Source organism: Pan troglodytes, chromosome 6 (assembly GCF_028858775.2).
Source record: "Pan troglodytes isolate AG18354 chromosome 6, NHGRI_mPanTro3-v2.0_pri, whole genome shotgun sequence".
NCBI lineage: Eukaryota > Metazoa > Chordata > Mammalia > Primates > Hominidae > Pan > Pan troglodytes.
Window position 1 is genome coordinate 166,656,077 of NC_072404.2, and position 18,915 is coordinate 166,674,991.

At 42.2% G+C, this 18,915-nt stretch overlaps 1 protein-coding gene across 20 annotated transcripts in view; it reads right to left on the reverse strand.

Moving 5' to 3' along the window:
* PRKAG2 (protein kinase AMP-activated non-catalytic subunit gamma 2) overlaps positions 1-18,915 on the reverse strand; it is a 321,562-nt gene that overhangs the window by 79,780 nt on the left and 222,867 nt on the right. The window lies entirely within an intron of this gene.

The following is an 18,915-nucleotide window of genomic DNA, read 5'->3' on the forward strand; positions in this document are numbered from 1 at the left end:
GTGCAACTATCTAAGTTTACATTTTCATCATCCCAAAGAGACAGCTTGTACCCATTAGCAGTCACGTCCCATTACCTGCTCAACCCCCATACCCATCCCTAGGCAACTATTTCCTGTCTCTATGGATTTGCCGATGCTGGGTATTTCTCATCAATGGGATCATACAATAGGTGGTCTTTTGTGACTAGCTTCCGCTTAATGTCAGGGCCCATTCACATTGTAACACGGATCAGCACTTCATTTCTGTTGACTGCTGAACGATACTCTGTTGTGTGGACACACACACCTTGTTTATCCTTTCGTCAGCTGATGGGCACTCAGGTGGTTTCCACTTTTTGGCTGTGGTGAAAATGCTCCTATGGACATTCCTGTGCAAGTGTTTGTGTGGACATGTGTTTCATTTCATATATGCAGGAGTGGAATTGCTGGGCCACAGGGTAACCCTATGTTTAATATATATATTTTTAAATTTAGTTTTGAAATGGAGTCTCACTCTGTCACCCAGGCTGGAGTGCAGTGGCGCGATTTCAGCTCACTGCAACCTCTGCCTCCTGGGTTCAAGTGATTCTCCTGCCTCAGCCTCCCGAGTAGCTGGGACTACAGGTGCGCACAACCATGCTTGGCTAATTTTCATATTTTTAGTAGAGATGGGGTTTCACCATGGTGGCCAGGTTGGTCTCGAACTCCTGACCTCAGGTGATCCACCCGCCTCAGCCTCCCAAAGTGCTGGGATTACAGGCATGAGCCACCACACCTGGCCTCTCTACATTTAATATTTTGAGGACCTGCTGAACTGTTTTCAAGGTGGCTGCACCATTTTACATTTTTACCAGCAATGTATGAGGATTCAAGTTTCTCCTGTACTGTTTAGTTTTGCAAGATGTTACCACTGAGGGGAACTAGGTAAAGGGTGCACAGGATCTCTCTGCATTATTTCTTACAACTATATGTGAATATACAATTATCTCAAAATAAAAAGTTTAATTTTTAAAAAAAGTTTTTAAAAAAAACTTGGAGTGAGCCAAGGTACACAGGAAGTATCTCTCGTTCTAAGTCTATGCTTTTGTCTCTTGCAATAATTTTAAAAAATTCTTACCGGTGTTTATGATAAGCACCATCAATTTCACCTGTAATCGTGAGGGGTTGTTTTTTGGGAGGCAGAAATGGGCAACAAATGGCAGTATGTATGTCAGGAGGACTGCAAAAGTGGTTCACAGACTGAAAAGACCTATAAACCATCACTACAGAAGTTGGTAGAGAGTAGAAATTCTAACAATTAATGTTTTATGCAACTCCACTTGATAATGAATGGGTGTACAGGAGTAGCCTAAAATAAAAATGTTTTTATGTAATATGCTAGTGGGATTGAATTTATTTCTACAGGTTTTTTACTTAGTAAGAAATCTCATGTTTTCTTCCTTAGAAAGGAGGCTACTCATGGAACAACAGAAAAAGTCATGAGGTTTTTTTTTTTTTTATAACACACTAAGTCAATTTCAGGAATTTGAGGGCTTTTACAGTTTAGGTATGTACATTAATGTGCACAGGGTCAAAAGACAGACGAATGTGTCAGCACACAGAACTTGAAGCTGGTGGTCGTCGTTGCCCTTTTATGGCAATGTTTTCTTAAAGTCTCAACAGACTTATGCCAGACTTAATTTTAGCTGTTTCAGGCAGGCAGGGAAAGCCGGGAGAAGAGGCGAAGGGAGGGGAAGGGCGTGGGCAATGTCATGCAAGCAAAGGGAAGGGGCGTGCACTTGTGACACCAACTCCTCTCTCAGTCCATCAGCATCAGGGATGTTTGATGTAGCAAAAACAGACCAAATCCACCACCCAAACCTTCCTGATAATCCAGACCGATCTCCCCAGGGAGAACAAAATGGGCCAACCATGGCAGGGAGGAACTGGGTTCTGCTAACAGCCTGGCGCAGTTCCACCACAGGGAACATTTCCATTTATATCACATCAGCCAGTCTGAGGTTACTGGACTCTAGTGTGGTGGGAGGGAACAGAGGGACCCAAGTTGGACTTTATGGAGAGAATGCCTGAGAAACATGGAGCCATCACAAGTGTGACTTCTTGGTTGGTAAAAAATGCTAAATTATTGTCCCGGCATGGTGGCTCATGCCTGTAATCCCAGCACTTTGGGAGGCCGAGGCGGGCGGATCACAAGGTCAGGAGATCGAGACCATCCTGGCCAACATGGTGAAAACCCCGTCTCTACTAAAAATACAAAAATTAGCTGGGCATGGTTGCGCACACCTGTAGTCCCAGCTACTCGGGAGGCTGAGGCAGGAGAATCGCTTGAACCCAGGAGGCGGAACTTGGAGTGAGCCAAGATTGCGCCACTGCACTCCAGCTTGGCGACAGAGTGAGACTCTGTCTCAAAAAAAAAAGCTAAATTATTAAGTTGTGTCTTACATAATTGTGCCCAGGTGCAGCAAAACACTGCATTTTGAATGACTATCAGAAGGGAAAACTTCAGCCTGAAAACTTAATCATAAAACAATTGCCAAAAAAGCACTCCTTTACGCACAGAGGTCGGATGTGAGTTTGCTCTGCCTCTTAAAAGAAGTCTTAAATAGCTCCTGCAAGAAATAAATCAACCTCAAATACTGGGTAAGGAGCTCCTGAATAATTTAGCATACAGAACTCTTAGTTTCTGTGCATCCTGCTGTCTTCCTTGAGCTCCACTCTGCTCTGCAAGGGCGTCCTCCAAAGAGTAAAGAACGACGTGAAACCCCCTGGATGCTGGACAGGAGCTGCACCTGCACTCTGCTCCCGTTCCCACTGGGCATTCTCCAGGCAGCTCCAACCCACCACTGTGCCTGACATGTCCAGGTCTCAGTCCCAGCCCAGCCCTCTCCTGAGCTCCACACTGCCCCCTACTCCATCTCCACTGGAGTTTTCTACACCAGCGCAGATGCACTTCATCTAAAACTGTGCCCCAGTCCTCTGGTCTTGCCGTCTTGGTTTCTTTTGAGGCAACCCACTTGTCTCCATCCCTGCTACACCTCCCCTGGTTCAGGCTTCCATTTTCTCAGGGTTGGCCAGCCGGGCAGCTTGAGCTCCTCCAGTCTTGCCCGCTTTCCAGTCTATTTCCTTCCGTGTAGCCAGAGTGCCTATGATGGTTAAATTTGATGGTTAAATTTGAATCCAGTCATCTTGACTGGATTAAGGAACACCTAGACAACCGGTAAAGCATTATTTCTGGGTGTGTCCGTGCAGGAGTTTCCAGAGACTGGCATGTGGATCAGTGGACTGAGTGGGGAAGATCTGCCTCCAGTGTGGGTGGGCACCATCTAATTAGCTGGGGGCCTGGAGAGAACAATAAAGGTGACAGAGGATTTCCTTGCTCTTTCTCCTGGAGCTGGGACACTTTCCTCTTCCTGCTCTTGGGCATCAGAACTCCAGGCTCTCCTGCCTTGACACTGGGACTTAACAGCAGCAGCCCTCTGGTTTTCAGGCCTTTGGCCTTGGACTGAGAATTACGCCACTGGCTTCTGCAGTTCTGAGGCTTTCAGACTTGGACTGAGCCACGCTACCATTACCTGCATCCCAGGGACTCCAGCTTGGAGATGGCCTGTTGTGGGACTTCTCAGCCTCCACAATCCCACGAGGCAATTCCCCCAATAAATCCCCTCTCATCCATCTATCAGTCAGTCAATCAATCAATCATCTATTCTCTATCTACCTACCTCCATCCGTTTCTATCATCTATCTATCACCTACTGGCTCTGTCTCTCTGAAGAACCCTGACTGATAAGAGTGACATTTTAAAAATGTAGTCTTGGCCAGGCACAGTGGCTCACATGTGTAATCCCAGCACTTTGGGAGGACGAGGCAGGTGGATCACCTGAGGTCAGGAGTTCAAGACCAGCCTGGGCAACATGGTGAAACCATGTCTCTATGAAAAAAACAAAAATTAGCCGGGTATGGGGCATGCACCTGTAATTCCAGCTACTTGGGAGGCTGAGACACAAGAATTGTTTGAACCTGGGAGGCAGAGGTTGCAGTAAACTGAGATCGTGCCACTGCACTCTTGCCTGAGTGATAGAGTGAGACTGTCTCAACAAAAACAAAAACAAAACAGACTTATTATTCTCTCACTTAGAACCATTCAGTGGCTCTCAGCAATCTTTAGGATTTTCTTGGCAAACTCCTGAGCTGGGGGGAAGGGCCTGATCATTTATTCACCTTCTCTTGCCATGTCTCTCTGTGTACCCCACACCTAAACCTTAAGGCATTGTCCTGGAATAGACCATACACTCCCTGCTGTAAGGGTTTCTGAGCATTCTGGCCTCCTTGTTTCTTCCTCCTTTCCTTGGCCAGTTCTTACTATTTTTAAAGATTCAGATCAATCTTTCTTTGAAAGCCTTTCCCGATTCTTTTCTTTCAGTCTGCTTTTCCTCCTTCCCCCACCGCCTTCCTTCCTTCCTTCCCCGATTCACAACCTTTTCTCACAACTTGCCTGGTTAATTACTTCTCTGAACCCACATGCTTCCATATGGCATTTAACACACTGGCTTGGGATTTACTTTTCTGTTTCCTCTGAGTCCCACATTGCTCTCTGAAGGGAAAGAATGACTCATCATCTTTGTATTGCCTGTGTGTGACACATAGTAGGCATTCAAAAAATATTTGAGTGAAATGAATTGTTCATTCAGACATCCATTAAAACTTGGTAGGGAAACAGTTGATTTTAGTAGCATAAATGGGTTTAGAAGTTATTTCACTCAATTTACTCATGCTTCCCTTGGACCTCATTGCTGTTTGGAAATCATTATAGTCACTTTCCCTTTAGTGTTGGAATTAACATTTTGAAGGAAAAAAAGTGACTGTGCCAAGAAATGATGGCAGGGTAGTTTTTATTGTAATAGATTCTATCTGAGGACCAAAGTTCGCTGGCAGTATGAGATCCTGGCATGGATACTGGCTGAGAGCTTTGCCAGCTCTTGCCACCACCCTACAATTTCAGCTTTTTTGTTCCCTTCTTTCTTTTTTCCTTTTTTTTTTTGAGATGGAGTCTCGCTCTGTTGCCAGGCTGGAGTGCAGTGGCATGATCTCGGCTCACTGCAATCTCCACCTCCCTGGTTCAAGTGATTCCCCTGCCTCAGCCTCCCAAGTAGCTGGGACTACAGGCGCGCACCACCACACCCAGCAAATTTTTTGTATTTTAGTAGAGACAAGGTTTCACCATGTTGGCCAGGCTGGTCTGAAACTCTTGACCTCAAGTGGTCCACCCACCTCAGCCTCCCAAAGTGCTGGGATGACAGGCATGAGCCACCAGAACCGGCCCTTTCTTTCTTTTTTAAGAGACTGGGTCTTGCTCTGTCACCTAGGCTGGTGCAGTGGCACAATCATAGCTCACTGTAACCTTGAACTCCTGGGCTCAAGTGATTTTCCCATCTCAGCCTCCCAAGTACCTGGGAGTGCCAGCATGTGCCACCATACCTGGCTAATGTTGCCCAGGCTGGTCTGAAACTCCAGTGCTCAAGTGATCCTCTTGCCTCAGCCTCCCAAAGCACTGGGATTATAGGCATGAGTGACGTCACCTGGCCAATTTTAGTTTCTGTTAAGGGAAGACAATTGATTTTTAAAAGTAGTGTAGAAATTTGAAAAAAATCTCAAATATATATTCAATACTGTGAGTATTAATTCTTGGCCACATGCAGTAGCTCGGTCTGTAATCCTAGCACGTTGGGAGGTTGAGGTGGGAGGATCACTTGAGCCCAGGAGTTTGAGATCAGCCTGGGCAACATAGGGAGACTCCATCTTTAAAAAAAAAAAAAAAAAAAAGGGGGGGCCAGGCGTGGTGGCTCACACCTATAATCCCAGCACTTTGGGAGGCTGAGGCGGGTGGATCACAAGATCAGGAGATCGAGACCATCCTGGCTAACACGGTGAAACACCGTCTCTGCTAAAAATACAGAAAAAAAAAAAAAATTAGCCAGGCATGGTGGCAGGCACCTGTAGTCCCAGCTACTCAGGAGGCTGAGGCAGGAGAATGGTGTGAACATGGGAAGCAGAGCTTGCAGTGAGCCAAGATCGTGCCACTGCACTCCAGCCTGGGCGACAGAGCGAGACTCCGTCTCAAACAAACAAACAAAAAACAAACAAAACAAAAGGTAGCTGGGCATAGTGGCTCATGCCTGTAGTCCCAGCTAGCTACACAGGAGGCTGAGGTGGGAGGACTGCTTGAGTCCACGAGTTCAAGGCTGCAGTAAGCTGTGATCACACCACTGCCCTCCAACCCGGGCAACAAACTGAGACCACCCCACTCCCCAAAAACAAGTGTATTAATTCTGCTGATTGCTTTTAATCAATATATTTGGAGAGAAGGTTTTGTTCATTTTGACAGCTTTCTAAATAACAATTTCAGATGCTATAAATATTAGTTCCTCCTTATCATTTATTTATGATTTCTTTAAAGATAATTTATTCCACAGTATCTTTTCAGAGAGAGTGGCAACCAATTTGTCCAGCTCAAGTCAGCTGAAAACCTGTTTCGAAGGAAGTGTTGTTAAACAAAAGGTGAAGAAAATTGATTAACCCAAAAAGTCCTTTGGATTCTCTATGTTAAATTATCTTCGAATTTCCAAAATAGGAGACAATGGTAAGCTTTTGAAGACAGTCATTCATTCAGCAAATACTTACTTAATATGGGCTATGTGCCAGAACCAGGGTAGTTGGTTAATAAAATATCTGTTGAACGAACATGTGCTGGCATGACTAGAAATTGGCATAGAAGATATGAAGAAGGAGCTCAAGGAACATGGAGAATCAGCATGATTGCCTTGCTACCCTTCAAATTCATTAGTTACAGTCTGAAATGCATACATCTCTTGCCTTTCACAAATAAATCCATTTTTTCGCCAACCAAAATATTTTATTATTAGCTTTGTGTTTAACATGAGTTATTGGAAGCGGAATATTTATATTCTCTTATAGGTTGATAACTCTTAGTATTGTCTTATAATAGACTGCAAATAAAAAAATAAGTAATGCTCACCAAGTTCATCTAACCTTTCAATTCTTAATGCAGCCAAGTCACAAACTTTGAAATATGTTGTATTTATATTAGAATGCAACGCACAGAATGATATAGTGTCACAAGGCAGTCTCTCTTTTCTATTCTCTGCTCCCTCCCCTGCAACTGACCTATTCATTAACCCTTTCTAGAACAGATCACTGTTAACCGTTTTTCAGCCCCTTTAAATCCCATATTGGGTGGAAGCTCTATTCCTAAATTGGTGAAAAATTACAAACATGATTGAGACAGACTACTTCCACTTCGGTTCTGCTCTACATAACGTGATCAAAAGGAAGTACAATATTCCAGCTGAAATTAAAGGGACCCACTAATGCCTCCACCACATCTTCTACATTCTGGAGACTTCTGTGGTCTTCATTTACTATCCACAGTGTTACGTAGCCACTTATGGTGGATTAGAGTGAACTGCAGACACAGAGCCAAGGAAATGGAGAAGCAGGACCTTCATACCTCATAATGTAAATCCTTTAAAGAATGATTTGTAGTGTCCCTTTTTGTTGTGTGTAATTTACCAACAATAAACGATTTCTATTCCAAGTGTACAATTTGATGAGCTAGGATGAAATCACCAGTACAATTATACGATGGAATACTATTCAGTCATAAGAAGCAATAAATTAACAGCATTTGCAATGACCTGGATAAGACTAGAGACTATTATTCCAAGTGAAGTAATTCAGGAATGGAAAACCAAACATTGTGTGTTCTTACTGATATGTGGGAGCTAAGCTATGAGGACGCAAAGGCATAAGAATGATACAATAGACTGTGGGGACTTGGAGGGAAGAGCGGAAGCGGGGCGAGGGATAAAAGACTACAAACATGGTGCAGAGTATACTGCTCGGGTGATGGATGCACCAGGATCTTACAAATCTCCACTAAATAACTTACTCATGTAAGTTCATGTAACCAAATACCACCTGTACGCCAATAACTTATGGAAAAATAAAATTTAAAAAGTAAATAAATGTTAAAGAGAAAATTAAAAAAATAAAATATAGAGAAAAGTTTTTTATCACTCCAAAAGTTTGCTCATGCTCCTTTGTGGTTCACCCCTTCTTCAAGGCAACCACTGATCTACTTTTTATCACTATGTCACTATAAATATTTCCTAGAATTTTGTGTATATGGAATCATACAGTATATGTGCTTTTGCTCCTGGATTATTTCACTTAGCATAATTATTTTGCCATTCATTCATGTCGCTCAGTATACCAGTAGTTTGTTCATTTCTATTGCTAAGTAGCATCCCATTCTATGGATAGACCCCATTTTGTCTATTCATTCACCAGTTGATGGACATGTGGGATATTTTCACTTTTTGACCATTGGGAATAAAGCTGTGAACATCTGTGGTCAAGTCTTTGTAGGAACATGCTTTCATTTCTCTTGGGCAAATACCAAGGAGTAGAATGGCTGAGTCATTTGGTAGGTGTGTGTTTAATATGAGAAACCACCCATTTCACAGACTGGCTGTACCATTTTACATTTCTGCCCAAAGTGGTTGAGAGTTCCAGTTGCTTCATGTCCTCGTCAATGCTTGGTATGGTCTCTTAACATTTTTTATCATTTTAGTCATTCTAGTGGGTGTATAGGTTTCTTGCTGTGAGTTTAATTTGCATTTCCTTGAGGACAATGATATCTTTTTGTGTTTATTGGTAATTAATGTGTTTTCTTTTGTGAAGTGACTGTACACATCTTTTGTCTATTTATTTATTAGAGTTTTTGTTCTTATTGAGTTGTATGAATATGGCAAGCAGACTCTGAGATGGCCCCCAATGCATGATCCCCACCTCCTGGCATTCATGTACTTGTGTATCCCTCTTCTTGAGTGTGAGCAGGACCTAGTGACTTACTTCTAGCCAACAGTATTCAGCACAGGTGATGGGACACCACTTCCATTATTAAGCTTCTGTCTATATACATAAGACTGTGGCTTGTCTTTCTAGCAGATCACTATCTTGCTGGCTTTGGTGAAGCAAGCTGCCATGCGGGAGAGGCCCATGTCAATGAACTAAGGCTCTCAGTCTAACCGCTTTCAAGGAACTAAACACTGCCACTAACCACATGAGCTTGGAAAGGGATCCTTCCCCAGCTGAGCCTTCAGATGAGACCCTGGTCCTGGCCAACATCTTGATTGCAAGCTTCACAAAAGAGCCTGAGGCAGAGGACTCAACTAAGCTGTACCTGAACTTCTGACCTACAGAAACTATGAGATAATCAATGCATGATTTCAGCCACTAAGTTTGTGGTAATCTGTTACACAACTAGATAATACAATGGGTTTTTAAAAAATGCATTTAGGATGTAAGTCCTTTGTCAGACACATGTACTGTGAATAGTGAATATTTTCTCTCCTTCTGTGGCTTGCCTTTTCATATTCCTAATCATGTCTTTCAAAGAGCAAGTTTTTAATTTGGATAAGATCCTATTTATTATATTATGACTCATGCTTTTTCTGTCCTAGCTAAGAAATCTTTGCCTCCTCTTCTTCCAAGGTTGTGAGGATTGTCTTAAATGTTTCCTTCTAGAAGTTTTACATTTTCCTTTTACTAGGCCTAGGATCCATTTTGATTTAATTTTTAAATTATGATATGTGGCAAGGGTTGAGGTTCATATTTTCCATACTGAAATCCAATTGTTCCACATTGTTTGTTGAAAAGATTTTACTGCCTCACTGGATTCCCTTGGTACCTTTATTTAAAATCAATTGACCATATATGGGGATCTATTTCTGGATTCTCTATTTTGTTCATTGATTTATATCTATACTTTCATCATGACCACACTGTTTTGATTACTGTAGCTCTATAATAGGCCTTAAAATCAGGTAGTGGACATTCTCCAACTTTGTTCTTCATTTAAAAAATGGCTATGAGTCCTTTAAGTTCCTTATGTTTCTATATACATTCCAGAATTAAAAATAAAACCTACTGGAATCTTGGCTGGGACGGCATTTGATCTACAGATCAATTTGGGAAGAAATGACAACAGTATTAAGTGTTCCAATCCATGACCATGGCATATCTTTCCATTTGTTTAGCCCTTTGATTTCTCTCAGCAATCTTTTGTAGTTTTCACCAGGAGGTCTTACATATCTTTTGTTAAATTTATTCCTAAGTATTTATTTTTTGATGCTCTCATAAATGAAATTGCTTATAAAATTTCATTTCCCAATTGTTTGCTGTTAGCATATAAAAATACAGTGGATTTTCATACATTAACCTTGTATCCTGTGACCTTGCTAAATTCACTCGTAAGTTCTAGTGGTAATTTTGTAGATTTCTTAGGATTTTTCTGCATAAGTAATCACATCATCTACTGCCTCTTAAATTATTTTGCAGTTCCCCGATACTGTATAATTTTAGCTATGTGTTCAGTGTATTATACATAACTCTGATTCTTATCAAAATGTATCATTTTAGTTATTCCTTGGCTCATACATATAAAATATGTACTATATGTTACACATATATGTAATATTACAGATTACCTATGTCATATTACACATGGATAGATGGATATCTGCTGCTTTCAGCTCACGTGCACAACCTCAGTAGTGGTATCCACCATTTGACGTGTGCACACTGGAGCCAGCTGGAGTGGGTACTCATGGCTGCCTACTTGGCATCCATTCCTCTTCCTCTACCTTCCTTCCTAGAATAACCCAAATGCTGTTGCAGTATATATGCTTTCATGATAGTGACAAGCTCTCTCGAGCTACCCTGGGCTACCAGGGAGGACTCAGGGTTGGAGAGAGCCAGACCCCACATGCATGTGTGCACAGCCCCGTCCATCCCCTGTTCTTGTCACAAGCAAGCATGCAGCCCTGACTGCTATTGAGAAACAGCCTTCAGATGAAGCCATTGCAGAGAGAGAGAAGAACGTGGGTCCTAGGTGACAGCATTGAGCAAGGCTGTATCTCACCTTGCCTGGGGCCTGGCCTGCTTCTGTACCTGTATGGATGATACAATAGATGTCCTTATCCTTCAAGCCAGTTTGAGTTGGAATTCTCTGCTGCTTTGCAGCCAGAAACAGCCTAGGTAACATTTGGGTATTCAATGAGATACAGGCCCGGCCCTCAGAAGGTTATATTCTAATTAGGTGACAGTTATAATTGGGGAAATCTGATTTCTGCATATGTCACACTGTAAAAAATTACAAAGTAATTTAAATAATAAAAAGCTATAGCGACTGCATTGTGGGCACAAATGCTAAGGAAACCTTTGAGAGGAAGGCTTCCTACAGAGATGTGCAGAGGCAGATTTTGAAGGGAGCAAGGAAAGGTGGACATTCGGGTGGCGGCTGTGGCAGAGGAAGACCCTGAAGGTCAGGATGTGCTGATGGTCTTTATCTGAGAGTAGAACATTCTTGTAGAGAAGTGAAAGAAAGATTGGAGACCACTGGGAGTGAAAGGAATGGAATTGGATTTCTTAGGATTGCATGTAAGAAGTGAATGTAGATAATCTCAAATCGTTTTTGGCAATATAAAAAAATCCTAATATCTGCATACAGTAGAGAGGGTTGGCTGCAGGAGAGCCTGGAGTCAGCGGGGACATTGAAGACGTCTTTACAATGAATGTAAAAATTAAGCGAGCAGGTCAGAGGTACTGCAGAGATAAGAACAGTTTCGACTTTGTGGATTAGGAAGTAAATAGGAAAGAGATTGGGAATGTCAGGGAACAGGGATTGAATGGGCCTGTGTGAGGTAATAAAGGGGGAATGCTGCAATCAATCTGTTAAACTTCAGCTATTACAAGGCTGTCCAAAAAAGTACCTTTGGTGTGTAACTAGAGTAGCTTCCAGTGTCATTTGGCGGAGAGGAGGGGTGGGTGGTGTGGATCATGCTGAGGAAGAATGACAGAGATTTTTGATTCATCAGCTATGCCTCCCAAACTTTGGACAGGTGTCATTCTATCATATCCCCATACAGCCTACACAGTTATTTAAATTGACTTAAACCCCCAAGTCTTCCCTTAGGCAACAATTCCATGAAATCGTAGGTTTTGCTGTTCCAGATATATTTTTCCATGATATACAAAAATGTCGCTATGAAAACGTTCATGCTTGTACCGCCTGAAAGCATCTTGCATCCCACCGTGGTCCTCATGCCCCCTGCTTTGGGAAAACTGGTGTGTGAGAACAAGCGGAGTCAGCATGAAGGGCTGGGGCACCCGGGAAAAGCACAGAGACATTGCTAGGAGGGGCCGGTGTCTTCTCAAAGGGTGAAAGGGAAGAGACATCGATTTAACAAGCAGCCCTAGTAGCTGCAACGCAAAGGCATTTGCTATAATTGGAAGCTGAGAAACCAGGCTTTAGGGAATGAAAATCTAAACCAGTGTTTTTAAAACTGTAAACTGTGACCCACTCATGGGTCATGAAATCAATTATGAGTCAAGTACTGTAAAATAATAGTTTACTTTAAAATGAAATGTAATAGAGGGCTGGGTGCAGTGGTCCATGTCTGTAGTCCCAGCTACGTGGGAGGGTGAGGCAGGAGGATGGCTGGAACCCAGGAGTTTTAACCCAAGGCAACATAGTGAGACCCCTGTCTCTTTAAAAAACAGAAAGAAAGGGGAAAAATCAGGTATGTGAGAGAGGACCAGGATTTTTTTTTTCTTTTTTTACTTTTTATGATCAGAGACTACATAATAAAGAAATAGAGTGTACATCTTCAGATGCCTCTTGACCGAAAGACGTAGTCATTCATATGGGATATGAGTTAAAGGAATGTTCTTGTCACTAAATGTGCTCAAATTTCCCTTCACCCGAAGAGCAAGTAGCCAGTGTCTGTACTAAGTTAGACCTGAGGGAAGGAATGATTATTTTATTTTATTTTATTTGAGACGGAGTCTCATTCTGTTGCCCAGATTGGAGTGCAGTGGTATGATCTTGGCTCACTGCAACCTCCACCTCCCAGGTTCAAACGATTCTCCTGCCTCAGCCTCCTGAGTAGCTGGGATTACAGGCACCTACCACCACACCTGGCTATTTTGTGTATGTTTAGCAGAGATGGAGTTTCACCATGTTGTCCAGGCTGGTCTTGAACTCCTGATCTCAAGTGATCCGCTCACCTTGGCCTCCCAAAGTGCTGGGATTACAGGTGTGAACCACCGTGCCTGGCCAAGACTGCATTTTTAAGTTGCAAGTAATATGGTGAAAAATTAGTGTGTACCAACTTTTGTCATGTTGGTTGTGCTTGATATGGTTTGGATCTGTGTCCCCACCCAAATCTCATGCCCAATTGTAATCTCCAGTGTTGGATGTGGGGCTGGTAGGAGGTGATTGGATCATGGGGGCGGTTTCTCATGAATGGTTTAGCACCATCCCCTCAGTGCTGTCCTCGTGATAGTCAGTGAATTTTCATGAGAGCTGGTTGTTCAAAAGCATGCAGCGCCTCCCCTCCTTCTTGCTCCTGCTCCCGCCACATGAGGTATGTGCGGCCCCTTCACCTTCTGCCATGATTATAATTTTACTGAAGCCTCCAGAGAAGCCGAGCAGATACCAGCATCATGCTTCCTGTACAGCCTGTGGAACTGTGAGCCAATTAAACCTCTTTCCTTTATAAATTACCCAGTCTCAGGTATTTACAGCAATGAGAGAATGGACTCATACAGTGCTTTTTAAAGGGATATGCAGGTATCTAATTCTACATATCTGGAGGAAATGTCCCCCTCACCTCCCCAACACACACCCCTGTATGTGTTGCAAAGCGTAATGACTACTTGGTATTTCTATTTTCTTTTTAAACAGCAAAAATTAAAAAGAAAATTAGCCGGACACGGTGGCACGCACCTGTAGTCCCAGCTACTCAGGAGCCTGAGGTGGGAGGATTGCCTGGGTGGTGGAGGCTGCAGTGAGCTGTGATCACATCACTGCACTCCAGCCCGAGTGACAGAGTGAGACCCTGTCTAAACAAAAAAGTTTAAGAGAAAAATGGTAATGGTTGACTATTTTCCTGCTGAGAAGTGGGCCTGGGTGATAGCGAAACCCAGTCTCAAAAAAAAAAAAAATTAGAAGAAAAATGGTAATGGTTAATGATTTTTCTGCTGAGAAGTGGGCAATTACGCAAACTTTACCTCTAGGGAATGGTTTGCATGTTAAGATTGGAACCAGAGCAGGGGAAGGGGTTATGGTCCTAAATCCTACCAAACTCAGCAGTTCCTGTCGCTGTGTTCCTAAAGATCTGTGGATGACAGTAATGCTTGACAACAGTGACATACGCTGACACGCTACACTAGCAGTTTGAAAACTGGCCAGAGGACTCCTGAGGGTCCATGAAACCTTTTCAGGGAGTCTACAGGTGGAAACTTTTTGTGCCAACACTAAGGCGTCATTTGCTTTTTACCCACCATTGCTTTTCCCCATCAATGTCAGCACCGTGGCAAATTCTGGTGCCTTAATTCATATCAACAAGGCAGTGGCAAACTGTGACAACCTCCTACTCCAGGGGAGAAGGCCAGTGTCACTTAAGAAGGTCTTTGATAATGCCATACATTTATTTATTTTGTTAAATCTCAGCTCTTGAGTATGTGTCTTTTTAATATTCTGTGTGATGAAATGAGAGGTGCACATAAAACATTTCCATTGCAAATTATGATGATGTTCTTGAGGAAAACATGTGCAATTGAGCTGCTTTTAAAACCCTGAAAAATTGTAGTTATTTGGACCTGGGTGTTTGGTAGACAGTTTTTTTCAAAATGAATAAACTGAGCCTGTCACTGCAAGGAAAACAACTGACATATTTGTTGTCAATGATAAAGTTTGAGTTTTCAAGCAAAAATTAGAATTTTGGAAACCTTGTGTCTGCCACAATGAGCTTGACAATTTCCCCATACTTAGAGATTTCTCTGGGGAGATTAGTGGTGTTATTAAGAAATGCTTTTTAGTTATTGTGTAACAAAATGTGTTCCTATTTGGAAGATCTGCAGTAGTCAGTGAGCCAATATTTTCCAGATGACTAATGCATGGTATTATAAAATCATGCATGGGTGAAAGATCCATTCGAAATACAAGATAGGGCTGGGCACGGTGGCTCATGCCTGTAATCCCAGCACTTTGGGAGGCCAAGGTGGGCAGATCACTTGAGGTCAGCAGTTCGAGACCATCCTGGCCAACATAGTGAAACCCCGTCTCTACTAAAAATACAAAAATTAGCTGGGCTTGGTGGCGGGTGCCTGTAATCCCAACTATTCGGGAGGCTGAGGTAGGAGAATCTCTTGAACCCGGGAGGTGGAGGTTGCAGTGAGCTGAGATTGCGCCACTGCACTCCAGCCTAGGCAACAGAGCGAGACTCTACCTAAAAACAAACAAAAAACCAAAAATGCAAGATAGATGGACAGATTCTAACATAATAGACTCTAGTAAGTAGGCTCCGAAAAGTTCAATGATATGGTGTCAGATTACACATTGCAGCTAACCTTCAAGAAACTACCGCTTGTCCTCTGGGTTCATCCATGTTGTCACAGATGACATCAGGCTAAGTGAAATAAGCCAAGCACAGAAAGACAAGTACTGCATGAGCTCACTTGTAGATTATAAACAGTGAAACTCATAAAGGCAGCGAGTAGAATGGAGGTTCCAGAGACTGGGGGTGGGGGGTGGATGGGGAAAGGCAGGAGGTTGGCCAAAGTGTACAAAGTTTCAGTTTCATGGGAGAAATAAGTTCTGATGTATTGCACAACACTGTGACTACAGTTAATAATAAAGACTGCTAAGTGTGGATTTTAAGTGTTCTCACAAAGAAATGATAGGTATGTGAGGTGACAGATACGTTAATTAGCTTGGTTTAATCATTCTGTATTGTATACACATATCATAGCATCACAGTGTACCCCATAATTATATACGATTTTTATTTAGCAGTTAAATATTTAAAAAACCCTACCACTTGTCAAGAAGGCTATCCACAATTATCTGAAGAGGTAAACCAATACACTCCTCTCTTTTTTTCCAACTGCCTATCTGTCTGAGGCTCGATTTTCTTCATGTGCTTCAACCAAAACAACATATGGCAACAGACTGGGTGCTGAAGCAGATCTGAGAATTCCACCGAATTCTTCTAACCCAGACATGAAAAAGCTTTGCAGCAATGTAAAAGGAGTTCTTTTTCACAAAGATGGATTTATGCTAATATGTAATGAGTTTATTACTGATCTTTTCAGATAAATTAATATTTAAAAAGTTTTAATTTATAATATGGTAAATTCTTTTTCTTTTTTCTTTTTTTGTTTTGCTAATCTTCTCTGTATCATTCCAGTTTTAGTAATATGTGCTGTCAAAGCAGGCACACAATATGGTAAATATTAGTAGATGGAACCCAATATCCAAAAAAGCCCACTGGGTGTCTCGTTTTTCTTTTTGAGATGGGGTCACCCAGGCTAGAGTGCAATGGCATGATCGGGCTCACTGAAACCTCTTCACCCCCAGGCTCAAGTGGTCCTTCTCATGAGTGGCTGGGACTACAGATGTAAGCCACCACACCTGGCTTGTTTGGGTCTCAATAATTATGAGTACACAGGGGTCCTGAAACCAACTGATTTGATAACTACCGAACTGCCGTACAGCAAGACCTCAAGCTCAGAAATAACTCAGGCACTAATGAAAGTTAAAGGAAATATCCCTTTCCTCCTTTTCTCTGAACTTAATGCCCTAGAATTGTGTGAGGTAGGCACTTCCTTCCATTTTTATTGAAATGGAAATCTCACTTTGATTATTAACAGAAAAAACTTTAATCATCATAGTAGAGCCTAGTAGAGCTATAATCCAAATTTCGACTACCTTCTATAAACCAAGAGGTCCTGTTCCCTTTATCTCAACCACATCATTAGTAGTGTTTTCAATGTGAAAAAATTATCATTAAATTTCCTTGTTAAAAAAAATACGTTAGCTTTTTGCCTAAATACCACATACATATTTTGAAGTGCAAGGGGTTTTAGACTATTCTAGTGCTGATTAATATAGCTTCAGTCCCCTTTAGATAGAAAACAGGAAAAAATTTGTCCTTATGAGTTCTGGATAATTAACAAAATGTACACAATTTAGTTATTCTCACCCACCGATACGACAACCTGGATAACCTCAGGCTACTAGAATCCAAATCATGGGTTGGAAATGCAACAGAGAAGCAAACAGGAATGGGTTGAAAATTCTTTTTTAACATGTTACAGACTTGGGGCTGGGTGCAGTGGCTCATGCCTCTAATTCCAGCACTTTGTGAGTCTGAGGCGGGCTGATCACCTGAGGTTAGGAGTTCGAGATCAGCCTGGCCAGCATGGTGAAACCAAGTCTCTACTAGAAATACAAAAATTAGCCAAGCATGGTGACAGATGCCTGTAATCCCAGCTACTTGGGAGGCTGAGGCAGGAGAATCACTTGAACCCTGGAGCTGGAGGTTGCAGTGAGCTGAGATTGTGTCACTGCACTCTAGCCTGAGTGACACAGCGAGACTCCATCTCAAAACGAACAAAAATCTTACAGACTTGGTACACGTCTCGCTGCAGATAAGCCCAATCCTTTCATATACTCATAATGACAGAAATCTGTCAAATTTCTATTCCTCAAAAGAGACTGAACCCTACTTAAGTTGATAAATACCCTTATATGCAATATAATTTTACTTGTTTAAAAATTATCATAATTATTTTAGATGTTTTAAATCATGGTGTTTTCAAAATGAGGATAATTTCTTTGTGTTTTATAGATGCTGGGGTTTTCTTTATCTGTTTTTGGACAGACAAACCCATCATTTTGAAATAGTCATACAGTGTTCATTGGCTGATCATAGATATGCCACCCAGGAAAGCCTTCCTTCCATTTAACTTTGTCTTCAAAGAAACATGTCTACAGGATGTCCCATGATGAAGGATGAGGACGAGGCTTGCAGCAAGCCATCCCCTGGCCCGCCTTCTGTGCTGCAGTCTTCTTGCACCCCAGACACAATCACAGCATTGCTAGCTTCCCCTCCTTAACTCATATGGCTCACTGATGTTAGTCATTTCTATTTTTTCCCTATGCCTATCAAGATTACCTCTCTCAAATGCACCTTGCCCCCAAACCCTTCCTCCCACTGTCCATATAGTTATGAATTCTTTTGCTATGTCAATATTCAAGGTTTCAGCTTATTACGACTATGCAAATACTACTGGTACCTGAGCCAAACCATATAGTGTACTATAATTCACCTTCCTTTTTGTCATTTTTCTCCTGTGCTTTTACTATGCTCAGTCTGATATTGGAGAAAGTGCCAGAGACAGTAAAGGGAGACAAAGTAGAGGAGGAGGAGAAATGTCAGAGTAGCTCAGGATATGCTGGGTTTTTCTTTTTTGAGACAGAGTCTCGCTCTATGGCCCAGGCTGGGGTGCAGTGGTGTGATCTTGGCTTGCTGCAACCTCCATCTCCTGGATTCAAGCTGTTCTCATGCCCCAGCTTCCCAAGTAGCTGGGGCTACAGGCATGTGCCACCACGCCTGGCTAATTTTTGTATTTTTAGTAGCGACGGGGTTTTGCCATGTTGGCCAGACTGGTCTCGAAATCCTGGCCTCAAGTAATCCACCCACCTTGGCCTCTCAAAGTGCTGGGATTACAGGCATGAGCCACCATGCCCGGCTGGGATATGTTGTTGTTGAATTCACTCTTGAAAATGAAATATTCCCAAATTTAACCTGAGGAGAGGGACTCAAATGACAAGTATTACTCGGGAAATATGTGAACAAGTCATTATATTTTTATTTTTTTACTTGTTATTTCTTGGGTATTCTTTCAGAAAGAAACAGCAATAGTTTTGTATTCTTGAAGGACACCACATCAGAGAAATGAAAGAGTACGCTATCTCTGGACAGCTCTGCACTGCCATTCAAAGGT